A 23,935-nucleotide genomic window follows, 5' to 3' on the forward strand; every position below is an offset into this window, starting at 1 on the left:
TCTACCCTGTGTTGGTGGATTTTTCTACGCATGGCCTTCTTCAATGTCTTCGCTGGACATTTTTTCTCATTGTAACAGTCCGCAGTAAGCCATGCTGGCTTCCTGGCTCTCACTGTTCCCTACACACTGAATATGTCTTCAGCAACTCCCTGCTCCACCTTGGACCTTGCCAGGATCCAGGGGCTTTGTCTGTGAGCTCACAAGACAGAGAGAGTATGGGGGCTGATGTCCTCGGGAACAGCCTTCCACAGCCACAGCCATGAGTTGGTAGAAAAGCACCAACTCCCTGGGCATCTGCCCTGGTGTAACATACTCCTCCTGCATCTCCACAAAGGCCTGCCCAAGAAGCCCCATTGGCCATGGCAGTAACCTGCTCACCAGTGTTACCTTTGATGGCTAATTTCTACCCCTTGTTTCATGTCCCCAGCCCCTGCTTGAGCTTCCTCGGACCAACTCCTAGTGAACTACCTGCACTCATATCCTATTGGGCAGGCAGTGTGGCAGTGTGAGCCTAAAGTCCTAGCACTTGCTAGTCTAAGGCAGGAAGACAGACAGTATGAGGTTAGCCTGGGCTATGTATCAAGACCTTGTCAAGCTTTTACATTACTGACACTCAAATTCTGATTAACTCACTAATTCTTGAGGGTGACCTTGAACCAGGCCACTTTGGTAGGCCCAGCTGCTTCCTTTTTCTATCTATCTCTGGGATAGGACTGACCTTGTAGGCTAGAAGGGAGGAGCGAGCTGCATCAGTCTCCGGGATACTTGCCTCTTCTATGTGGTCTCAGGGTAAAGGGGTAAAAGAAGGGTGTAGGGTCTGGTTCTTATGAGATGGCTAAGAATCTATCTCTAGTTACCTTCTCTTTCCTCTTAGCTCTGCCAGGGATACAAGCCACTCACTGCCCTAGTACAGTATCCTGTGGAGGTGACCCAGCCCTACGTAGGACCCTTGGCATGTCCAACCAGGATAAGCGACGGGCTGAGACCAGCTTCAACTGCTTCCTGTAGGAAGTTGATGTCTCAGGCCAAACTTGGCAGCATTAGACAGCTTTGTCCCCCAGCTAGCTGGAAGGGCTCCGTGCAGCTCTATGCCATATTGGGTTGATGGAGCAGGACTCCGCATGGGGTTGATTGAGTAGAAATGCATGTGGGCTACTGAGACAGAGGTCAGTAGATGTCGCTACCCTCTGTGAGAAGATGCCTTGTAGCCCAAACTCTCTTCAATTGTGAGCCTGGAAAGACAACTTATAGGGGCCCTGGGCTGTCTACCATTGGGAAAATAGGGAGCTCTTATTTCCGTGTGCCTTGCCTGGCTGCTGAGCCCTTTCTCCTCAGTGGTTTACAGGAGTTAGTCCATGAGCTAGTGTAAGCCATGCATCAAGAACCCTTTCCCCTCTTTCCTGCCCAGCTGGGCCTGGTATTTGTTCTTCCAAGGCCTGTGCTCCAGGATGGTGTTCTCCCCTTCCTCTCTGTTACCCTTCCCAGCATGGGCCACATCATGGTGCGTCTCTGTCCTAGAACTATCGACCTATCACATGACTCAACAGTCATGATTACCTACAGCCAATGAAGGCCACATCCAATTCCTGCCAGGGAAGGAGAAAGAACATTGCCAAGGAAATAAGTTCTACCTCCAAAATGCACTCTTGGGCTGAGCTGAGTTGTCCTCAACACGCAGACCCTTGCTTCTCTCCCCTGGGCACAGCCTTCCACTTACATCTCGGGATGTGCAAACTGACAGATACAGGCCTGCCTCATGCTGCTGTACTGTCTCTGCCATCGTGGGGAGCGGGGCTAGGATCTGGAGCACTGTCCCTCTATGTCCTGACTCAGGGACACAGAGAACCGTTGGAATAAAGGGATTTTCCCAAGATGCCCCTGCAGTCAGTCCTTAAAGATTCCCTGTGTGGAGAAAGAGGACTGGCAAGGTGTTGATTTTACCTGTCAACCTGGCAATCCTGGACCACTTGTCCAGGTGGACGAAAAGACAGGTGACCTTCCCCCTGATAGCAGCAGAATAAAAATGTCACATGGGCTTAGGGAAGACTGTCAGCACTGTGACAGGCCTCAGGCGATGGGCACTCCACAGGTTTCCTCTGAGGTAACACTGGTAACAGGTACAATAAGAGCCAATATGGCGTCACATGTCCATGGCTCGTTATTGCCGCTGGCCTCACCATGCTGGGCAGAGAGATGAAGGGAGTGTGAGACTCCGGAGCTGCGGAGCATCCCTGCTTCTCGTGACCCTGTTGTGTGGATGTAAATTATTTCTCACAAAAGCTCATTCTCAGCCTGCAGCTAGATACACCCTGACTCCCCCAGACTTTCTCAAAGGGAGTGCTAACTAGCTAGCAGAATGATGAGCCCCTGTTCACCCTCTAAATCTTTCGTTTCATTTGCATGTGTGTTGTCCTCATCACCATGTCCTTTCTGTGAGGTGTGAGCCCTGGTGTCAGGGCACGCAGGGCGGTCTATTTGCAGTTCAGCCCTCACTGGAATCCTCACTGAAGCAAACTCCGTCCATGTCCCTTGCTCGTCTGTGCCTGGGATCCCATGAATGTGGAGGTTGTGCGGTTTTCACCCGGCTCCGTTTGTATCCCGTGTCCATTTGTCTGTAGCACCTCAGGGATCTTCACATATGTCCCTGGAAACATGGATTCTTTCCTGTGAACACTGTCTGGTGTCGTTCCTTCCACCTAAATGACCCACCCTCCATCTGATCAACACATCCCACTTCATAGGCACAATCTCAAAAAGGTTTTTTTTTTGTTTTAAAGTTATTTATTTTGTGTACGTGTGTGCATATCGGTGTGCACGCACACATACACATACATACACATATGAAGGTCATGGGACAACTTGGAGGGCTCTGTTCTTTCCTTTCACCATGCAGGTCCCAGGTATTGAATTCAGCTTGTCAGCCTAAGTGGCAAATGCCTTTGTCCATTGAGCCATCTCATAACTCCTGCAAAGAGTTTTTAAATCTATACACAAAGAACTTTTTCTAACATCCTAGAAGGAAAATAAAATCCATTTATGGCTTTTTTGTCTGTAAGCACTGAATGCCAGAAGATGATGGATCAGTGGTTGGAGGATTTCAAGGACAAAAGATTATAATCCATGAATTTTGTGCACCGTCTGAATGTTGTTCGTGTGTGAAGGCAGAAGAAAGGCTCTTGCAGAATGTACAGAAGCTCAGAGATCCCAGCTTCCTGCTTTTTCTTATTTGAAAAATGGTGTTCCTCTCACATGCCACACAATTAATAAATGAACCAAACAACTCGGGAAGAGAAACTGTCTTAGAAGAATGGCCATGAGAGTTGAAATCGGTCAGTAATGAAATTAAGCATATGTAGTTAGGGAGGGAGGTAATAATTTGGTAACTATCAATTCAAACCAGGTGTAGGGAAGGAGACGAAAGGAGGGAGGAAGGGAGGAAGGGAGGGAAGAAAGGAAGACAGGGAGGGAGGGAGGGAGGGAGGGAGGGAGGGAGGGAGGGAGGGAGGGAAGAAGCTAACTTGGCCCTATGATGCTGAAGACAAACAATATCAGGGAAGGATGCATTAGTCAAAGTACAGGAAAAGGTTAAGAGAAAAAAATTTCTGATGAAAAAGCAAAGACTTTCAAATTCACCAAAGAATCTGACTACACAGTTTGGGTTCACTGTTAATTACCAAATATCGTTAGTTATCCGGGAGAGTCAGTTTTAGCTACCTTGCCTTCCACTCCCATGATCTCTTCTGGAAGCACCAGAGCTCGTGCCTGTTCCTGCCAGAACATGTGACTCCCAGCTGGAGCAGCTGCCCAGATGTCTTCTGTGGTTTCCAAGCCCACTGGTCTAACCGCTACTTTGTAGGCAGAGTTTTTCCATCCTCACTGCAGACTCCCCAGTAACCACACAGAGACTTAATACTTACTTTAAATACTAACTTTAAATGCCCAGCCGATAGTTTAGGTTTGTCACTAATTAGCTCTTAATACCTAAATTAACCCATATTTCAGGTCTAAATTCTACCATGTGGCTCATGGCTTGTTACCTCATTTTTTACACACCCTGCCTCCTTTGCTCAAGACTCCTCAGACTCCACCCTTCTTCCTCTCAGCATCCTCCTAGTCTGGCTCTCCCGCCCACTCTCTTCCTGCCCTGTTGTAGACTAGTCAGCTCTCTATCAACCAATGAGACTAATGCGTATTTACGGTGTACAAAGACTTCCACAGCGCTACTTGGTTACTAAAGCTGAACTCTTAGTTTTTCAGTATCACTAACTCTCTATCCAGAATTAAATAAAATACTTCCTCAACCAGTTACATGTCTCAGTGAAAGAAACAGCTGCTAATCTATTTATATAAATCTAAGAAAGGTGCAGGAAGATCCCTGGTCCCCTCTGTGTCCTGTAACACCCTATTCCAATGTACTTCTGTCCAACTGTGTAGTCCATGTCTGTCAAAAACATCCACTTTCTCTATCTCCATTGCCTCTGTTCCAATCCTAGATACAGTTTCATTGACCAGAATCCTGGCAGCTTCTTAGCCAGCCACCCTGTATCCCTGAAATCTATTTTCCTCTGAGACACGGTGCATCCAGGATAATGCTCATCAAGAGTATGTGAGTAAATATTTAACAATCGGCTCCCCAGGGGGAAAACTCCGGTTGAGAACAGACGCCCATTTCCGTGGTGTGAGCTCCACCAGGCAGTTTCAGTTGGCCATCAGGGAGCCAGAGGTGAAAAGATGTGCAGTCTCGTGAGCAATGGGCTGCAGCGTGTGATCACCTCACACAGGAGAAAAACCGGACACGGTGGTGAACCTTTGTTAAGCCAGCTCTAGGGGAGTGGAGACAAGAGGATCTCCGGGTCTCACTGGACAGCCAGATTAGCTGCATCAGTTAGTCCAGGGCTAATGACAATGCCCTTTCTCAAAAAGCAAGGTAGGTAGATTGACCTCTGGCCTCCATGCACACCCACGTATGACCATGAATACACACACATGAAAACACACATACACAGGCCTGGTGCTATAACTTGGTAGCAGAATAAGCCTCTGTTTAAAGCAAATGACTTCTTGTTCCTTCTAGATCAAATGTTCAAATCCCCCTAAATGAAGCTACTAAGCCTGACCCGACTGGTCTCTCGCACTTCTGCTGCTGCTGTGCTCTCTGATTATCTGTGTTTGGCCAACCTTTGACAGCAGGCTCCTTCCTGCCACCATCTTCCTTCATCGCCACGATCCCAGTGACTTTCCTGTCCTCCAGCTAGTTAACAACATCTTTGTCCCTTAGAGTCAGTCCTCAGCTCTACCAGACTTCATGACGTCATCGCCTTAGGAACCTCTCTGGCATTCAGTCTCTCACAGAACTAACCCTGTGCCTCACTGTAGAAGCCTTGCATCTGTGAACTCTCTGATTAATGTCTGCCTTTTACACGGTGCTGATTTCTATTTAGGTAAGCATCATATTTGTTTTATGAAGTTTGCTGGATTCCCTAGTGCCTGATACTGGCACTGTACAAAATTCTCAATAAATTTTTGATGAACAAGAGAACAGAAAGACACACACTTAAAGCCAAATGGCCAAAAGGGTTTCAGGTGGGTTTAAGATTTTAGCAAAAATCTAATAGTCAAAAACCCAAAGAAGAAAGCAAAGGTAGCAGTTTTAGAGACAACGTGAAAGTCAAGTAAATTTAAGGTTAAAACACTGAATGAGAAAAATAAAGGATATCGTTTCATGGTAGTAAAAAATCTATAAAGAGAATACAGTGGTCTGGGAGGTCTGGGTACCAGATTACCCAACACCAGCCATTACTGCTCTGAATAGAAGGGAAGCTGAGAGCATACTTGGCATGAGAGAGGCAAACATGTCAGCAGGACTGATGGAAAGGCCATCAGCCAACAGATGGCACAGCCTAAGACAATACTGTCTGACTAAACATTTTCCTCCCCAAATGCAAGAAATGTCAACAGTGCTGAAACAGATGACCAGGAATAGAAACAATAAATGTTATCGGTCTATGAACCAGGTAGACACAGGGTGACTTCTAAAGCATTGTCCCAAACACCTCAGAGCCACCCTCACAGGAAACAGACTCTGGAGTCAAGAAAGTCTAGGGAACATCAATGCCATGCAAAATCAAACAGATTTAGTCTTTCATCTCCACATTTCAGTTTCAAGGGGCAAAGATGGGGCCTGTACAAGTGTCAGGGAGGCACTGTAACACTTGCCTAGAGTCCCCAAACTTAATTTTTATCTTTAAAATTTGAGACAGGGTCTTCCCAAATTACTCGGGCTGCCATAGCTACATGTCTTCCTACAAGCCTTGGGTTCACTCTGTAGGTCAGGCAGACCGCGAACTCACAATCCTCCTGTCTCAGCCTCCGAGGGCTAGGATTGAAGGCCTGTGCCACCAAGCCTAGCTAGATAGGTTCCTTTTGGGGAGTTGAAAACAATACTTCAGTGCACTCCACAGCCCCAAGAGTGACTGATACTGCTCCAGCTGTCCCTGCGACTACTCAATCAGGAGACACCTCATGAGACCATGGCTCATTCTACAGGAGTCAATGAAGAAACGAGGACTTTAAAGATTAGCAAAAGGATGAAAAGTATCTCAGATAAATATGAGTTGGTATTTGGGAGCTTCTGTTCAGTGAAGAAAGCTCTGATAAAGCAAACAAAGGGAAGGCAAAACGAGGGAAACTTGATATATACGGAAAGACATAAAATCTCTAGTGAACAGCATAAGAAAGATGGAAATGAGAGGGAAAAGCAGCTGCAGTGAGGAAAAGCACATATTCAGGAGGGCTGCTAGGAGCAGGAGAGATGGTTCTGTGGTTAAGAGTGCTTGCTGCTCTTCTAGAGGACCTGGGTTTGGTTCCCAGCACCCATTCCAGGGAGCTCACGTCCTCCGACTCCAGGGAATCTGATGCCCTCTTCTGACCTCTGCAGGCACCCGTATACATGGACAGATACACATATACACAGAGGCATATAAACATAAATAAGTATGTTTGGAGAAACTTTTAATAATCAACAAAATGGCAAAAATGGAAGAGAATGTGAATAAAAATATGAACAGGGCACACACACGCGCACACACATGCACACACACACACCCATCCTACATGATCGTTAAATACTAGAAAGATGTTGCTATCAGAAAAAGTGAATTAAGATAGTGCATCATCAGTTCTGGGCTATGGAACAGACAGTGTTCTGTTTTGGTTCTAGTTCTGGTCTTTTGTTTGAAACAGAGCTCATGAGGTGTAGGCGTGCCTCAAGCATAGTTGAAGCTGGCACTGAACTGATCCTTCTGCCTCCACCCCCCAAGTGCTGGGATTTCAGGTGTGCACTCTCATGCTGGGCTCTGGAATAGGGGCTTTTTAATGATAAATTCAGCTTGGCTGATGGTAGAGGGAAATGGGAATATTCAAATGTAGCCAATGAGAATATCAAACAGCACCTACTGTGGCCAGTCCTTTGACAGTACCTATTTATCAGATCTCCTTTTAAAAATGCCTTTGACTCAGTAATTCTGCTTCAGGAAATTTATTGTGGGCAAAACCCTCAGAGATCACCCAAAGAGTTATGTTGGGGGTGTTTGCCATAGCGTTATTTCCAATAGCAGAGATATTGGAAGTCGCCAAATGCCAAGCCATGATTGGCTGAAGAAATTATGATGAGTTTATTTGGCCATTAAAAATTTCAACTTGTAGAAATATCCACAAAAAAAAGAATATTAAGTTGAAAACAGTTGTGTAGAACCTCTTTCTGATTGCAGTTTTATAAAAGTACATTTGTAACTGGGAAAGACAAGAATGAAATCTGCTCAGATGCTGAGTTATTCTCCCCGGGAAACATTCCGTTTATTTTCTCACCTTCCCCCACAGCGTCTAATCCATCAGCCAGGTCTTATCAGCCTGACTTCCAGCACACACCCCACTCTTGTCTACTTCCCTCCGTCCCCACGAGTCTGCCCCGGTCAGAGTTGCTGTCATCTTTCTTCTTGACAAACAGAAAGGTGCTCATTGGCTCCCTCCCTCTTGTTTTTGCTCTCTTCTGGTTCCATCTCCATGAGGCAGCTGGAGTCATCCATTTCCAATGGAAATCAGACGGCATTAGCTCCTGCTTGAATCCCCCAGGGCCTTCCTTCCCACCAGGCATCCAATAAGACAACAGAGCCTTCCCCAGCCATGGCTACCCACCGGGCGGACCTCTTTTCTACCCACCCCCACTTCTGCTGAATTCTCTCCTCACACCCCTTTGGTCCTGTCACTAGCTTGTCCCTCTGCCTTGGTTGCACACTCAGCTTATGTCACCTCCTCAGGGTCACCTCCTAGTTGCCCAAAGTCATCTCTTTTCATTAGCCTTTATGACCACCTGATTTTTTTCTTATATATTGATGTGTCTCTCTGTGTATTGTCTAAACTTCTGCCCATTAGGATATAAAATTTATCACAGCTTTCGGGGTTTACTTAGCACGCTGCATGGTGCAATGAGGGCTTACTGAACGAATGAATCAGAAAACGGAACCAAGGTTGTGTCGTTGAAACTGGAAAAAGTAAATCTTGACAAGTAACTTGGCCGCTTATCTTCAAACCTCAGATACGGCGCTCCAGTAAATCCCCAGGCTTAAGTGGGCACTTTCTCCTGTGCCTGGGTGCCCCGCTGCCCTCTAGTGGGTGATTCCTCCCCAGTGTAGTCCACCAGACCAGAAAATGACACTAATGGAGACAGGCAGGTAGAATGGATTGTGCTGTGTCCCCTGCTTCAGGAACAAATAAAACTGTTGAGCCTTTTTGGGTCTCTGGGGAACCTCTCTAGGTTTTGGTGAATTCCAATGAGCTCTGGTTTTAAACATGCAAGATTTCAGCTCATGGAAAGAAAACACCTTGAGTTTTCTTTGCTTTATCACCCTAGGATTTTCTCTTCCCCTCCCTGACAGGTGGCGAGGACATAGTGGTGCCAAGTGCCTTTTAATGAGGTAGAACCCAAGAGGCGGAGTCTACTCTCTGGAAACTTAGTGGATCTGGGCCATAACTGTACACAGCATCCTGGCCCTGTGTGGCTGTGCAGATCCCTTGGATTAGCATGGTCCCCATGGCAATGAGGCCCTCTGACACCAACATGACGACAGGGGGCAGCCCAGACCACTGGCATCAGCATTGCCTTCAATGGTATCAGGAGCCATGCCATGGTGAGGATGTTTTTCAGAGTGCAGTGTGTACCAGCTCACTCCAAAATCCAGCAACTTAAAGCAGCCACTCTCAACTCATCCCTTACAGTCTTACCAATAGAGCTCGGTCAGGGATCAGCTTGAGTGCGTGGTTCTTTGGCTTCAGATGGCAAGGCTAGAGGGTCAGTAGTGACAATGGTGCTCCACTGATGGCCAAGCTATAACTGAGCTCACATTGTCTAGCATTTTGGCAGAGTCAGCGCCAAGACTGGACCCACAGTCTTTTGCCCCTGACATTTTTTATTAAAAAAAAAACTATATATTTTTTTCATTATACATACCAATCCAAGTTCCCACTCCCTCACCAGTGTCTCCTCTTTATGGCTTCTGAGTTCCTTAGCCTCTGAGGGCACAGTTGTAGCCTCCATAGTTCTCTACAGTTTCAAGTAGGTAACTAAAGCCAAACCAGATGTCAAAGGCGAATCGTACTCTGCCCCTCAGAGAACATGGTACCTTCTTTAACCTGCCACAGATAGTAATGCTGACACCTTAGCCATCTAGAAGAATGATGGGTAGAAAGGAGGACATTGTGGTGGCTGCTGTGGGGTGATGTACTAGTATTCCATATTTGCTATCTCTGACTTGGGGCTTTGTGCTCCGGAAGGCATCCCACATCTTCCTCCTGGATTGCGTGCGCTTTTTTCCTGCCAGAGAATCTTAGAACTTTGCAGGAAGCAGGGTGGGGAGGAGGCTTATACTTGTGACTGAAACGCCTGTCTTTACACGGAGCCCTTCTCTTTGGCTGTTTCCTCTCTAGTTTTGCCAGCCTAGAGTTATACACAGCCAGGAACGCATCTCTATAGATGATCAGGGGTGCGTCCCTCAACAAATAGTCGCCAGATAGCACAAATGATGTTGTCACCTCTAATCTAACCAGATGGATTCGTGTTGAAAGGACCCATCGGGAAATTGAGGAAAGAAGACACAAACGAGCCAGGTCGTCACTTTAGAAAGCTCCATGTTACCCTTTTGTTCTGTTGAGTTTTGTGTAGGGCAGCACACAGTGAGCCGAGGCATGCCTGAACAGCAATTTCCCCCAATTCTCTTGCTAGTTCATGAATATACATGTCTAACCAAACTTGTAACCACTCTGACTTGGCCATTCTTCTCCCAGGTCCTGCTGAGATAGTACTGATGGACTACAGACTTTATATTCATTGTCATGGCAACAGATATCACTGTCCTAGGGCCACTCCTTGAACCCTTTGCAAATGCCACTTCCTTATTAAGTCCCACTCCTAGGAGAGGGTGGACTGTATGCAGAAGCAATGAGACCCCATTCCCACAGGGCCCCTCCAACTGGAACAAGACTAGGTTTTAGAAAGGGCTAGCGGGGCTCCGTGCACACATAGGCAGCAGGTGGAACAAAGACAATTAACTCAATTGGTTTCTCTCCAGTTGTTCCTTTTCTTGTAAAGTTTGCCCCTAGTGTGAAAATCTCACTTCCAGCTTGCAATCTATGCCCAAGTGGTTCTCCATCTAGAGACAGGAAAATTGCTTGGACAAGGAAAAATGCACCTTGCATTTCCCAAGTGTTTTCTTGTGGCTACCCAGTCTCTCTCAAGTGTGAGTGTTTGTTTCCAGCTCACGTTTCAGATGCTCGTGGTGTGCAATGTGAGTCTGTAGCCAATGAGTTGCCGTTAATCAATAATCAGAGATGTGAAAACAAGAGTGTGTGAACCATGGTACGGACCCAATCACCCTGAGACAGAGAAGAGGCTTTATCCTCTGTTCTGAGCTGCATCTTGATGTGGAGTGTGCCGGTGGATTCTGGGAAGTCAGTGGGTCATGGTGACCTCACGCAGGGAGTAGTAATCTCACAGGCAATAGATGCCTCACTCACCAGGATCAGTCCTTGCTACTCTGGGTTACCTGCAGGGTCTAGAACCCAAATGACCTAAAAGTCCTGCAGACATTTGAACCTGGGCATCCCCCAGTTAAGACAGAGCCACTGAGTTGCTTTTCCTGGAGAGGTCTGTGAAAATGCCTATACGCCCCAGATAGACCTAGGAAGTGATTCCATTAAGCTCAGTTTGGTGAACCAGCGAGCTGGGGGCACCACGTTACATATGGTACCACAGTGACTAAGATGCTGCGTATCACCAAAGACGCTCCCACCAAGCATGGCCGACATCTCTAGAAAGCTTCCCTATACAGTTGGCAGAGGGTCTCTCCAGCAGAGTCCCCTCCCCCCATAAGTTGTCCATTGATCCTGTAACCCACAGGAGGCTCCCCATCCATCCACGAGGGGATGTTCCAATCTAGAGGAGGTAACTGGAAAAAAAGGGTGCCTGATTCTGAGGAAGTTTCTAGAACATGAATGAGTGCGCTCAGACCCTGGATGTCTCCTCTCTTCCATGCAACTATTGTCATCTTACACTGTTCCTCTTAATCCCAGAGATGTTGGCCATGATCAGAGGATCTGGTACCACTCTGTCCTAGGGTAGAGTCCTCCTTCTGCCTTTTCCCTTGTATAGATGGGAGAAATACATTGGGACTAATACAACCTACTTTGGGGGAGGGTTGGGAATGTAAAGTTAGGTTGTGCCCATGCGGCACTTGGCTAAGAGTTGGGACCACACCCGCACCATCGTCGTCTTTATCCCCAGTGTCACCTGCATTCCCCCTTTACAGGGTGACTAGCCATAGGATCTCTATCAAGGATTAAGGAGGTGGCTTCTCATTCTTAATGGCTCTGTGGGTGACGGCCTTCTTAAAAGCAGATTTTCCTCTGGTGTAGGCCACTGATTTAATTGTATCCTTGTCCAGGTGGGGCACACATCAAAGAGATTTTTCTATGAAGTTACAGGATGCTTAGGACTTGGTCCCTCTTAAACCATACACACAAACCTTAAGAGCCCTCCTCCTTGATTAAGACCAAAAGGAAAGAGTTGAAGCCCTCTCTCTGCATCAACCTTGGTGGTACATGTTTCAAAATTAGAGATAGGACACAAGGCAGCTGATTCAAATGATGGCATCTGTATTCTGTGCAGGTGGAGATGGTACCTCCATATCTCAGTCCGTCCCTTGTAATGAGAAACAAGATGAAGGCAGGGTGTCCCCAGCACTGTGTGACACTTCAAGCTAGCCCTGGCCAGAGACTTGAGTAATGACAGGGAGAACAGGTTCTTTAAAATGTGGCCTTAAAAGGAATGTCCTTGAAGAAAGGTGACGTCCCGAGTTAGACCGCCTCTGCCAGGAGTTTGGCATGGGCTTCTACTGCAGAAAGTGAGGACAGGGGCTTGTGTGTGGAGCCCCCTGGGTGACAATCTCTTCCACTATTTGGTATCCTGTTGCTCAAGGTCTCGGGCTGTGTGGCTGCCACCAAACTGAGCGGAACACTGATGTCACAGTGCACAGGACTCAAGCATTGGTGTGTTCTTGGTGTGTTTTCATTGTGGGTGGTTAGAGCCTGCCTTCATCATGGCTGCCCCTCTTCTTGAGATCTGAGCAGGGTGTTCAGAGTCCCTGACATTCCCTACTTGGATCCAGCTAGGAGGGTGCCAGTAAGGAGCCCTGGAACAATTTGTGGGGTCACAGCCATGACACACAGCAGATTACATTTCAAGGGACCAAAAGTCCTGCCTATTCCTCACACTAACTGGGATTCTTTTCATGTTCATTAGTGGTTTTTCAGAGACCAAGGGTGGGAGAAAATGATGGTACTGAGATCAATTTAAATCTATCTATTCAAACTTTCTCGAAAGGGACCCACACCCAGAGTGGCGCTCCTGGAGTTACTTGTGCTATTTATGACCTCATGCTTTTGATTTTTACTCAGTGTTGTGTGTTGAAATAAGAGCAGCGGGGCTGCGTCCCCAACACCCCGGCCGCTTGGCTAGCTCATGCCCGAAATAACAACACACAAACTGTATTCATTTAAGAACTGCTTGGCCCATGAACTCTAGCCCTTACAGGCTAATTCTCGCACCTGGACTAGCCCATTTCTAATGATGTGTGTAAGCACCCCAAGGTGCGCTTACCAGGAAGATTCTAGCCTCCGTCCATCATGGTGTCTCTGCTCCAGAGAGCAGAGTTGTCGAGTCTCTCTGGGAGAGCTGAGCATGGCGTCTCTGCTGAGCTGTAGGGTCTCTCCGGGAGCAGAGCAGAGTCTGACCTCACTTCCTCTTCCGCCCAGCATCCTATTCTGTTTATTCCACCCACCTATGTTCTAAGCTATGAGGCCAAGCAGTTGGTTTATTATAATTAACCAATTACCTTCCTCCATCAGTTGTGTGGCCAAATATCTGCACAGAAGCAATTTACAAAAGGAAATTTGTTTAGGCTTATAGTTTGGAGGAACACAGTCCGTCACCAAGGGGAAGGTATGGCACTCAGTGGTGGCAGGAACACGGGAAGACTGTTTATTTGTATCTCAGCAGACCAGGAAGCAGGCTGCGCAGGAAGTGGGGCCAGGCTACAAACCTCAAGGTTCCTGCTCATCACCCCCCTTGTCTTAGTTAGTTAGGATTCCTATTGCTGTGGAGAGACACCATGGCCACAGAAACTCTTATAAAGGAAAATATTTAATTGAACAGCTTACAGTTCAGAGTTTTAGTCCATTATCATCATGGTGGGACATGGAGGTGCACAGGCAGACATGGTGCTGGAGAAGTAGCTGAGAGTTCTACATCTTGCAGGCAACAGGAAGTGGTATAATACCCTGGATAGTATCTTGAGCGTATCTGAGACCTCAAAGCCAGCCTCCACAGTGACACACTTCCTCCAACAAGACCACATCTACTCCAACAAAGCCACACCTCCTAATGGTACCTCTCCATTTGTGGGCCATTTTCTTTCAAACCACCACACACCTCCAAGAACCCATTGCCTCCAGCGGACACTCCACTTCCTGAAGGCTCTCTGACCTCTCAAATCATCATCACCAGCTGAAGTGGCCAGGTTTTCAAATACTTGAGCCTGTGAAGGACATTTTACATTCAAGTTCTAATACCTTACAAATAAGGTGCACTTGGTTTTTTTTGGGGGGGGGGCAATTTATTTTCCCACTCGGGGTTTCAGGAAAGGCCTTGGACTACCCCTCTGCCCAGCTTGCTGGCTCTTACCTCCTGTGAAGAGTCTGTTGCCCTCAGCATGGTACTGGCACCCACGGGACAACACATGCTTACAGCGTAGGAGGAAAACTGCTGTTAGGAATATGGGGAAAGTTTTCATATTGAGTGAATTCAACTCGCCCTGAGATTGGGCATCTGAGAGACAGCAATGTCAACATGACAAGATGCTGAGGAACAGAGATTATTTCAAGGCTTGAAACCTCTGGGTGCTCTTTCTAGAACACACTTTACCTTCTGGAAGGAGCAAACCTAAGCTAAAGAAAGGGCACAGAGGTCCATCCAATGTCTTGTTAATTCAGGAAGGAGGTGGCTCCAAGCCTGGAGCTAAGGGCTAACAAGACTAAAGTTCACTTCTAGCCAGAGAGAACTCCTCCCCAACCCCTCCGTTACCATTTTTACCACCTCCGTTTGCTTGCTGTTCGTCCACTGACCTACTCTGTTAGGAAGCAAAAAGCTCACGTCAATCATCCCTGACCCACAGTCTGCCTCTGCATCCTCAGCCTCTAATTGGCTGTGGAGCTGCATCAGAAGGCATCTGAGCTGTTAGTATCGTGCCTAATGATTGCTGCCTGGACACCAGCTTTAGAAGATGATCCAATTACAGAGCAGCTAGTCCACAGGCAGCACTGCCTACCTGCCCAGCGCCCTCATTAGACAGGTAACCTGAGCCCCAGGTTTGTTGTCAACGCGGGGTTTAGAGGGCAGGGAATGTGTCTCCTGCCCTCACATCTGTGGACTCCAGCTCTGTCTTGCTCCTCATGTGTGTCCTGCCACTGTGGGGACAGCCTCCCTTTTCCTCTGAGAATAGTACTAGTCAGGGAAGGTAGGAGCTGTGGGAGAGGCCAAGCCAGAGTCAGCTACCCTTTCCTGACACAGAAGATGAACAGACAAAGGTCAGCAGGGATAGCAATATCCCAAAGGGCCCTTAGCGCTCAGATGGAAACTCTAGAAGCCCTAACGTCATTCTACTTCCTTCCCACCCCAGTTTCACACACCATTTTTCCATGTTCTGTCCCAACTTTGAGGCCCACTTTCTCTAGGGCCTCCTATGGACCAGGAGAAGCCCTGTGTCTTGACCTCAGGCCGTGAGGGTATGGTTGAGACAGTCATGCTCCTAGGATAGCTTGAGTCCATCTCTCTGAAATTGCTGCACTCCAGAGTCTCGTGTGAGCCGCAAGAAAAGTACCCACTGTGTGCAAACAGAGCCCTCGGGGTTGTTGGCTCAGCAAGTAGGCTGTGTTTTTGCACAAAGAAAATAGTTACCCTTCATCCAGTCCAATCTAACTCCCTGCCAAGGTGTGTAGGTGGGCAAGAGGGGCATGAAATGGGTTTAACCCGCCACTTGGTCTTTTGTGCACGATATGAACTACTCAGCTATATACACCAGTCATGATTTGGCACAGCTTTTGAGGGCAGGATCTGTGTCTGCTGTTTTTTCTGCTATATCCTCAGAACCTATGGGTGTCGAGCCCATGGTAGGAAGGCAAAATTACTCAATGAATGAAGTGGTTAATTCATGTTTTAATTTAGAATTCAGATTCAAAGCTTCAGAGATGACCCAGAAGGATTACTGAAAGCACTGAATTGCTAACAGTGGAAGATCAGATGTCACGGGAGTCTTGGGAGATCTGCTGGGCCTTAATCACACCCCATGGAAACCTGTTGATTAGTTTTCTGCTGAATCAATTGGAGTCACATTCAAACAACTCTCCCTCGTGCTCCTTTGTCATCTCAGCACAGGACAGTTGTTAAGCCGCAGGTGGGAGGGCTTGTGATATGGCTTAACAGGCTTAAAACTTGGGATGGCCTGGGTCTTGTGGACCAGAGTCTAGTTGCCTTTGCTTCGGGTTGGGACAGACTATTCCTGTAACTTGACAATATCTCCCAGGACAAGTTGTGAGCTTTAACCAAAGTATAACTTTTTAGTCATATTTTTAAGTCACATACTAAACAATATGTGGTAAAATGATTTCAAAATTGTTAACAAATGAGCAGTTAGCCCTAAATGAGGTATCTACATCACCTCCTCCAAGACTCAGAGAACATAGTGGAAGAAGGGGTGGATTGGATGTAAAAGCCAGAGGGTAGGAAGGAGTGCTGAGACACCTGTCCTCTGGACGTGACCTATGGGGCATGTAGCACCCATAAACCCACAGCAATGGTGATAACCTGCACAAGACTGGGCCAGGCAACAATCCATCCTGGATGGGGGAGGGGCTTATGAGGCCCCACCCCTCTCAGAGAAGCTATAGATAGTCAAGGGCTGCTGGCAGAGGTGGGGAGGGGGCTCATGTTCTTTAGTGATGACGTCATTAGCAAGTTGTCCTCACTCAGTAACTCATCTTTTCATGTTCGTGCAAGCAACTCTAATTAGGTGCAGCTTGACAGTAGCCCCCCAAAAATGAAGACATAAAAGTAGGGGGGGACTTGGGAAGGAGGGGTCCAATGGGAGGGGGAAGGAAATAAGAGGATAATGGAGGTGATAGGATCAAAGTCCACTATAAATATAATATAAATAGTGAAAGAATAAATGAATTTATAAAAAGCAAATAAAATATGGAGATCAAAAACTATTAGCAAAATAACCTGTGCAGATATTCCTTAATGGGCAGGCATTTATAAAAGCCAGACAAAATGAACACTGGGCAACTGAGAGCCCATAGGTCACCGTCTATGTCTAATCTATATCAATATCTAGTTACTGAGACTTGTAGTCTCAGTACACAAGGTGATCATGATCTGCTAGAGATCTGCTATAGATCATGATTTTTCTATATTTTGTTTTGTTCTTATGAATAGATATCTGTCTAGTTATTCATTTACTTATTTTGAGACTGGTCTCGGGTAGTTCACATTGGTCTTGAACACCCTATGTAGCCAAAGATGACCTTAAACTTCTGATCCTCTTGCATCAACTTACAAAGTGCAGGATTATAGGTCAGTGCCAAGACATGAAATTTTACATGGTGCTAAGGGTCAAACTCAGGGCCCTACCCCTGTGACCAGTTCCACCGATATCCTTTTAATTGAATCATCTGCTTAGAGGGAAGAGAGGAACCGTGGGGCCTCCTCCTGTTGTCACTGGGCTCTAGGGACCATAGTAGGTGTTCGTAATTCATTATTGGATGTGTCCACTGACCACAAGAGGAATGTATTCTCTGACTTTTCACATGCCAAGTCCAAGATCACTGGACTCCCAAACCCAGTGTACTTTCTTCGACATGGTGTTTAGAAGCAAACCCAGTAATACATATGCTCCTTGGTGACCTCAGAGCCATGGCCCTTGGTGACCATGTGGTTCAGCCTTGGTGCCAGCGTTGCTTCAGCCATGCTTTGGCTGGAAAAGAACAATGTGACTTTGGGAGGACACCTCCATCCGTCCCTTCAGTGTCTGGGCACAGCAAGGGAAGAGTGTGCAAGAGCAAATGCAGGCAATTGTAGAGAACTCTAGCGCCCTGGCTGTTCCCAACATTGTAATCCTAGTGACTGCTGCGTACACACAGACCTTGTCACAATATATCATTTCCTTGACTCTAGTGTGCCAAGGAAGACATCACCTCTTTGATCCCCCATCTGCAGAACAGTCCCCTCAGGTTGTGTTTCTCTCAAGTTCTCAGTGACCTTCCTGGATTGTCAGGGCTCCCGGGAGAGTTTCTGTCAGCCTGACAGGACTGCCTCGTCATCTGTCCTGACATCGCCTCCTGTGCCGCCCGTGCATCTCCGGCATGCAGCAAAGCCACTCTGAGAACGTGTTCTTGTGTGCCCCGACTTTGAACTGTTAGACAGTTCAGACCCCATCTGCCCCTGAGCTGCTACTGTGAGGGGCAGGGCCTGAGGCGCCCCTGAAATCACAGACACAGGTGCACCCTCTGATGCCTTCAGACAGAATGTTGTTGCTCACCCCATCCTGGTTCCACAGATGCACACAGCTTTGCTTGTCTGCCCTTTGACACCAAGGGCAAGCTGCTAAGGTTCTGGAACCTAAGTGCTCGTCATCTGATTCTGTGGGTGTCTGTGTGCAGGCTTTGTGTTGACTAGATTGTCCTGACACATGGGCCCTGCCAGTGCATACACAGAGGGTGTGTGCTGTGCTGGATGAAGTTCTATCTTCTTGTTCTTCCTGGACACTGCAGGAAGAGAGGCCCTGTGGCCTCAACCATGAAGCATAGGGCTGGGCTCCTCAAGGGTAGAAATGGCCTGTGTTTCTAGCTGCCACTGCTACTTCCGCCCCCTTGCCCATCACCCCTATCCCTACTAGCTTCACTGTGAATCACCCAAGCATCCCCTATCACCACAACTACCTGCAGCTACCGGCTGCTACTGCCTGGCACAACCATTCTCTCTTCCCCACTGCGTCCATCGCTACTGTAGTTTCAGCAAACACTGTTTGGATGCTCCTGTTTGCAGGTGGCAGGGACTTGAATTCTCATGTCGCAGCAGAACAGGGCAGCTCCTGCACTGTGAGGATGTGCCCCATGCCCTCCATGAGGATGATGCTCTGAAGAATCTTGACAGGAGCCCAGGAGGTCCCTGAGATCACAAGCCATGGTTCTTCCTGGGAAAGAAGACAGGAATGGTCCAGCTCATTAAAAGCCACGAGAAGGGCATCAGGTGCTGCCTGAATGCATCTGGTTGCAAGTTTTTGATGTTGTGAGCAGAGGCTGCAAACCGCCACCAGGGCCAGTCTGGATGGAGCTCTAGTTAGCAGGGCTGAGTGGCCAAACAGAGGCCATAGGGGTTGGGACCAGTAAACAAATGACTTGCAAATTCCCGAGTATAAGAACAAAGCCCAGGTTCTAATGTAACCTGTCAATATGAAAATCCCAGGGGAAGATTCTTTCCCTCTGTGTCCCTCCCTGACCTGTTTCCCATTCACTTTGCCTCCTGCTTTTTGCATCCCACCAAGAGCATCCAGCAGAGAAGCCAGATTGCCCCTGTGGCCCAGGGGCTGCCTCCACCATAAGCCAACGTGCAGGCACAAAAGGGAAAAGTGGTTCAGATTGGCCAGTTTCTTTCAAATCCATCCAAATGACCTGATTAAACAACTCTTACCTGTGCAGAGATAGAATTGTTGAATTTCACAAGTTTCCACACTTGTTAATTGTACAAATGTAATTTTTGCTTTAAGTTAAGCTGTCTCCTTCTATACCCACTCGCTGGGTGACATCATTCAGTCTCCAGACTTTGAAATCTGCCTTAATTGCCTCTGCATTCACATCCCAGATTCGCAAGGCCAGTGACCCCTGACAGTCCCCACATGTTGAAATAGGAGCGGCCGGGCTGCGTCCCACCACCCAGCTAGCTTTACCTGAAATAATTACACAGAAACTGTATTCTTTTAAACACTGCTTGGCCCATTAGTCCCAGCGTCTTATTGGCTAGCTTTTACATATTGAGCTAACCCATTTCTAATAATCTGTGTAGCCCACGAGGTGGCTTACCAGGGAAGATCTTAACCTGCGTCTGTCTGGAGTGGGAGAATCATGGTGACTCTCTGATTCAGCTTCTTTCTCCCAGCATTCTGTTCTGTTTACTCCGCCTATCTAAATTCCACCCTATCAGAGGCCAAGCAGTTTCTTTATTACTTAACCAATGAAACAGATAGAAAGATAACCCTCCTCCATCACCCACATGGACACCATAGAAGTTTCTCACCCTTAATGTAATTGGAACAATCTCTTGTTTGTCCTGCCCCATCTTTACAAGCTTGGGAAATAGCATTCTCCTGGTTATTCAGCTGAAAACCTGCACAGCCTCCTCTACTCATAACCTATCCACTCTCCAGCAAGCCTCGCCTTTCCCTCCTCCCCAGGTCTTAGCCTGCTTTGGGCAACACTAGCCTCCAAACTGTCCTCCTCCTCAACCGCTGGCCCACCCAGAAGTCACAGCACATTAGTAAGGACATAAATCACCATGCATCACCCTCTTGCTCTCTCTATAAGCTTCTTCACTGGACTTAGGATGTGACTGATGCTCTCCACACAGATCCAAGGCCTCCACCCCCACCTTGGTCCCTGACCTTGACTTATCCATTGCCCTCTGCTGTCATTCATACCAGCCCCTTCTTATTCCTTCTTCAAAACCCAAATCTATGCCCACTCCAGGTACTTGACACTTGGGCAATCTTCAGGTTATTTCTGGCTTGTCCGTCACTCTGTTCTCATCACTGCTGAAAGGCTACCTCTCCTAGAGGCCCTCTGTTTTCCAGTTTTCCAGTGATCTGGTTTTCCAGTTTTCTATTTCTTGGTGAGGTTAATGGTTTTGTCTCAGTTTCCTCCTCTCCAGCCTAAGTTTGCAAAGATAAGGGGTGGGTCATATGTATTGTTCACTAATACATCTCTAATATTTAGAATATTCTACCACAAGAGTGCTTACTAGGTTTATAAATGAATGAATGAATGAATGAATGAATGATGAAGAATAATTTCCACTCAAAAGAGCCTGCCTTTCTTTGTTCCCATCTTTGTGCTCTATGCACTGTCACTCAAGATGGCAGGGTACGCTCATATGTTATCCTCCCAAGAACGGTGTTTAGGAGTCATTTCTAAACCCTGTGCAAGGTATGGGACCTGACTCTACTTCCTTGACAGCCTGCAGATTTTGCCATAGGCACAATCACAAGCTTGGCTAGCATGTAGAAGACGGTGTTTCACCAAGAGGGCAGATACAAATGTAAGAGTTATGTCTGTATATGTGGTCTGCGATCAGGGAAGAGAAGATATGGCTGTGACTGGTCAGGACAGGCGACATAATTTGTGGGGCCCACCGTAGAGTGAAAATGTGCATAACCCCAGCTAGAAACGGATATCACTGCTCCCCAGGCAACAACTGAACCATGCAATGGTGAGCCCAAGGTTGTCCCAAATGTGCCGTGACCCTGCCGACCTGGGTGGGGACAGCCACCCCCTTATCCTTCCCTAAGAGGCTTGAGGCATGACCTTGGGTCACTCATAGCTCCATTCATACATCTTCAAGGCAACAGCAGAGTATAAGCCTTTATTCCCCAGTACAGTTTATTGCTGCCCAGGGCAGAGAGTGTCAAGAGAGGTGAATGGGATCTGCTGCCCACCCAGGGCATCTTAAAGGATGGGAGCAAGCAGCGGAACCAACGTGGAGAACAGAAAAAGAAGGTGGCAAGAGTTAGGACTGCACATGAGCCAAGGCTTCCAGGCCTTGGGACATTATCCACTGCTGACCTTTTTTTTTACAGTACAAGTTCAAACAGAATGAGTAAGAGGTTCAAGACACCTCCGGGCACAAAGTGTTGAGCCCAGAGCCCTTTTGAATGTAGGGGCCCTGAATTATGGTACTAGTCACACAGCCATGAACTGGCCCTGGCTGGAAGCCCAGAACACAGGGGAGCCAGCATTGCTCTGGGAGTCTCTCTGGTCCTTGAAAGTACCTCGGTAGTAGCTCAATCAATGCCTGACCAATGTTGGACTCCTGATACGAGGATGATGTCATTGAAAATCAGACAGATGATCCAGGCACACCAGCAGCCCAGGGATCCAGGCACTCCAGCATCCAGGGGATGCAGGCACACCAGCAGCCCAGGGACTCAGGCACACCAGCAGCCCAGGGACTCAGGCACACCACCAGCCCAGGGACCCAGTCCCAACATGAACCCAGACAACCAGGCCCACCAGCAGCCCAGACATCCAGGCACACTACCAGCCCAAAGACCCAGATGGAAGCAGAATGCCTACCAGGCAGCCGATGCAGTTGCAAAGCTCTAGATTCTACAAGATCTAGAATCTACAAAAGCTAAAAGGGGGTTCTTAAACTTCTGTTTGAGATAATTAATCTTAAATATGCTGTAAGGAAAAATCTGAGTCATTAGTTATGTTTAATTGAAGTAGAGTTTATGGACAGCAGCATGCATAGAACTTCATAAATGAACTCAAATATCTCACAGTGGCATCCCAGCCATGACAGAGCATTTCCTTCACCTAGACCAGTGGCTGTCAACCGTCCTAATGCTGTAGCCCTTTAAGACAGTTCCTCTTGCTGTGGTGACCCCAACCATAAAATCATTTTGTTGCTACTTCGTAACTGTAATTTTGCTACTGTTATGAATTGTAATATAAATATTTGAAATGCATGATATCTGATATGAGACTCCTGTACAAGGGTCTTTCAACCCCCAAAGGGGTCAAGACCCTCAGGTTGAGAGCCTGTGCAGAAGCAGGCATAGAGCTGGTTCTTCGCACCCTAGGTACTCAATTGTCACGGAAGCGGTACTGTAGTTTATAGTAAGGAAATCTTGGCACCTGGCGTACTCTACTTAACAGTTTTTAAGTTTTTTTACTAAGGAGTTTTGTCATTACTGTGACCAAATACTTGAGAAAAGGGGAAAGAAGAAATATTTATTTACGTGGCCCGTGGCTTCAGGGGTTCATGTCCATGGTTGCTTGGCCCTTGCACTTGGGCAGAGTCTCATGACGAAGCTATTCACCTCATGACTGACGGAAGCTGAGAGCGTTTTAGGGAACATCGATTTGTGGATGTAGGCCGTTGTTTCTCTTGGAATGAATGTACAGACAAGCACGTAAGTAGTTTCTCAGGGCCATTAGCCATTAGGAGCTACAGTTTAAATCCATGGTGACATACCATCACACACCTGCTGGGCTGGTTAAAATGTAAGACCAGTGACAGGCAGGATTAGTAGAGGCAGAGAGGAAGCATGAAATGTTATGGTTACTCTGGAATACAATTAAATGAGAGAGGTGGCTCAATGGTTGGGGGGCTCACAACTGCTTGTATGTAACTCCAGCTCTAGAGGATCGATGCCTTCTTCTGATCTCTAAGGACATCCAAATTCATGTGCACACCCTCTCCCCCCACACATATGCACAAAATTTAAAAATTATTCAGTCATTCTCCTCCTAAGTATTTATTTACCCAAGATAAATTAATACACAGGTTCATAAAAATACTCATATATGAATATTCATATCAGTTTTATTTGTATACTGTTTTTTATTTTATTTATTTTACATCCTGACCGCAGTTTCTCCTCCCTCCTCTCCTCCTACTTTCTCCCACCATCTACTCCCTCTCTGTTTCTGTTCAGAAAGGGGCAGACCTCCCATGGGTACTTGGCCTATCAAGTGTAGTAGGATTAAGCACTTCCCTTGAATTTAGACTGGGCAAGGCAATCCACAATGAGGAATAGGTTCCCAAGAGCCAGCCAAAGCATTGGGGACAGCCCCTGCTCCCACTGTTAGGAGTCCCACAAGCAGACCAAGCTACATAACTGTCACATGTATGTAGAGAGCTTAGTTGGGTCCCATGCAGATTCCCTGGTTGTTGGTTCAGACTCTGAGTTCTCATGAGCCAGGCTAGTTGTTTCTGTGGGTTTTCTTGTGATGTCCTTGACCCCTCTGGCTCACACAATACTTCCTCCCTCTCTTCAGGATTCCCTGAGCTCGGCCTAATGTCTGACTGTGGGTCTCTGTATCTGTTTCCATCAGTTACTGAATGAAGGCTCTCTCATGACATTTGGGATAGTCCCCAATCTTATCACAGGGAATGCAAGTTCAGGCTACCTAGCCACTATTGCTAGGAGTCTTAGCTGGGGTTATCCTTGTAGATTCCTGGGAGTTTCTGTTGCACTCGGTTTCTACTTGTCCCTGA

At 47.2% G+C, this 23,935-nt stretch overlaps 1 protein-coding gene across 1 annotated transcript in view; it reads left to right on the forward strand.

Moving 5' to 3' along the window:
- The window catches only part of Fstl4 (follistatin like 4), a 430,956-nt gene that overhangs the window by 173,656 nt on the left and 233,365 nt on the right, over positions 1–23,935 (forward strand). The window lies entirely within an intron of this gene.

This window comes from Alexandromys fortis, unplaced genomic scaffold (genome assembly GCF_014885135.2).
Source record: "Alexandromys fortis isolate MF-2015 unplaced genomic scaffold, M_Fortis_MF-2015_v1.1 scaffold_103, whole genome shotgun sequence".
Classification (NCBI taxonomy): domain Eukaryota; kingdom Metazoa; phylum Chordata; class Mammalia; order Rodentia; family Cricetidae; genus Alexandromys; species Alexandromys fortis.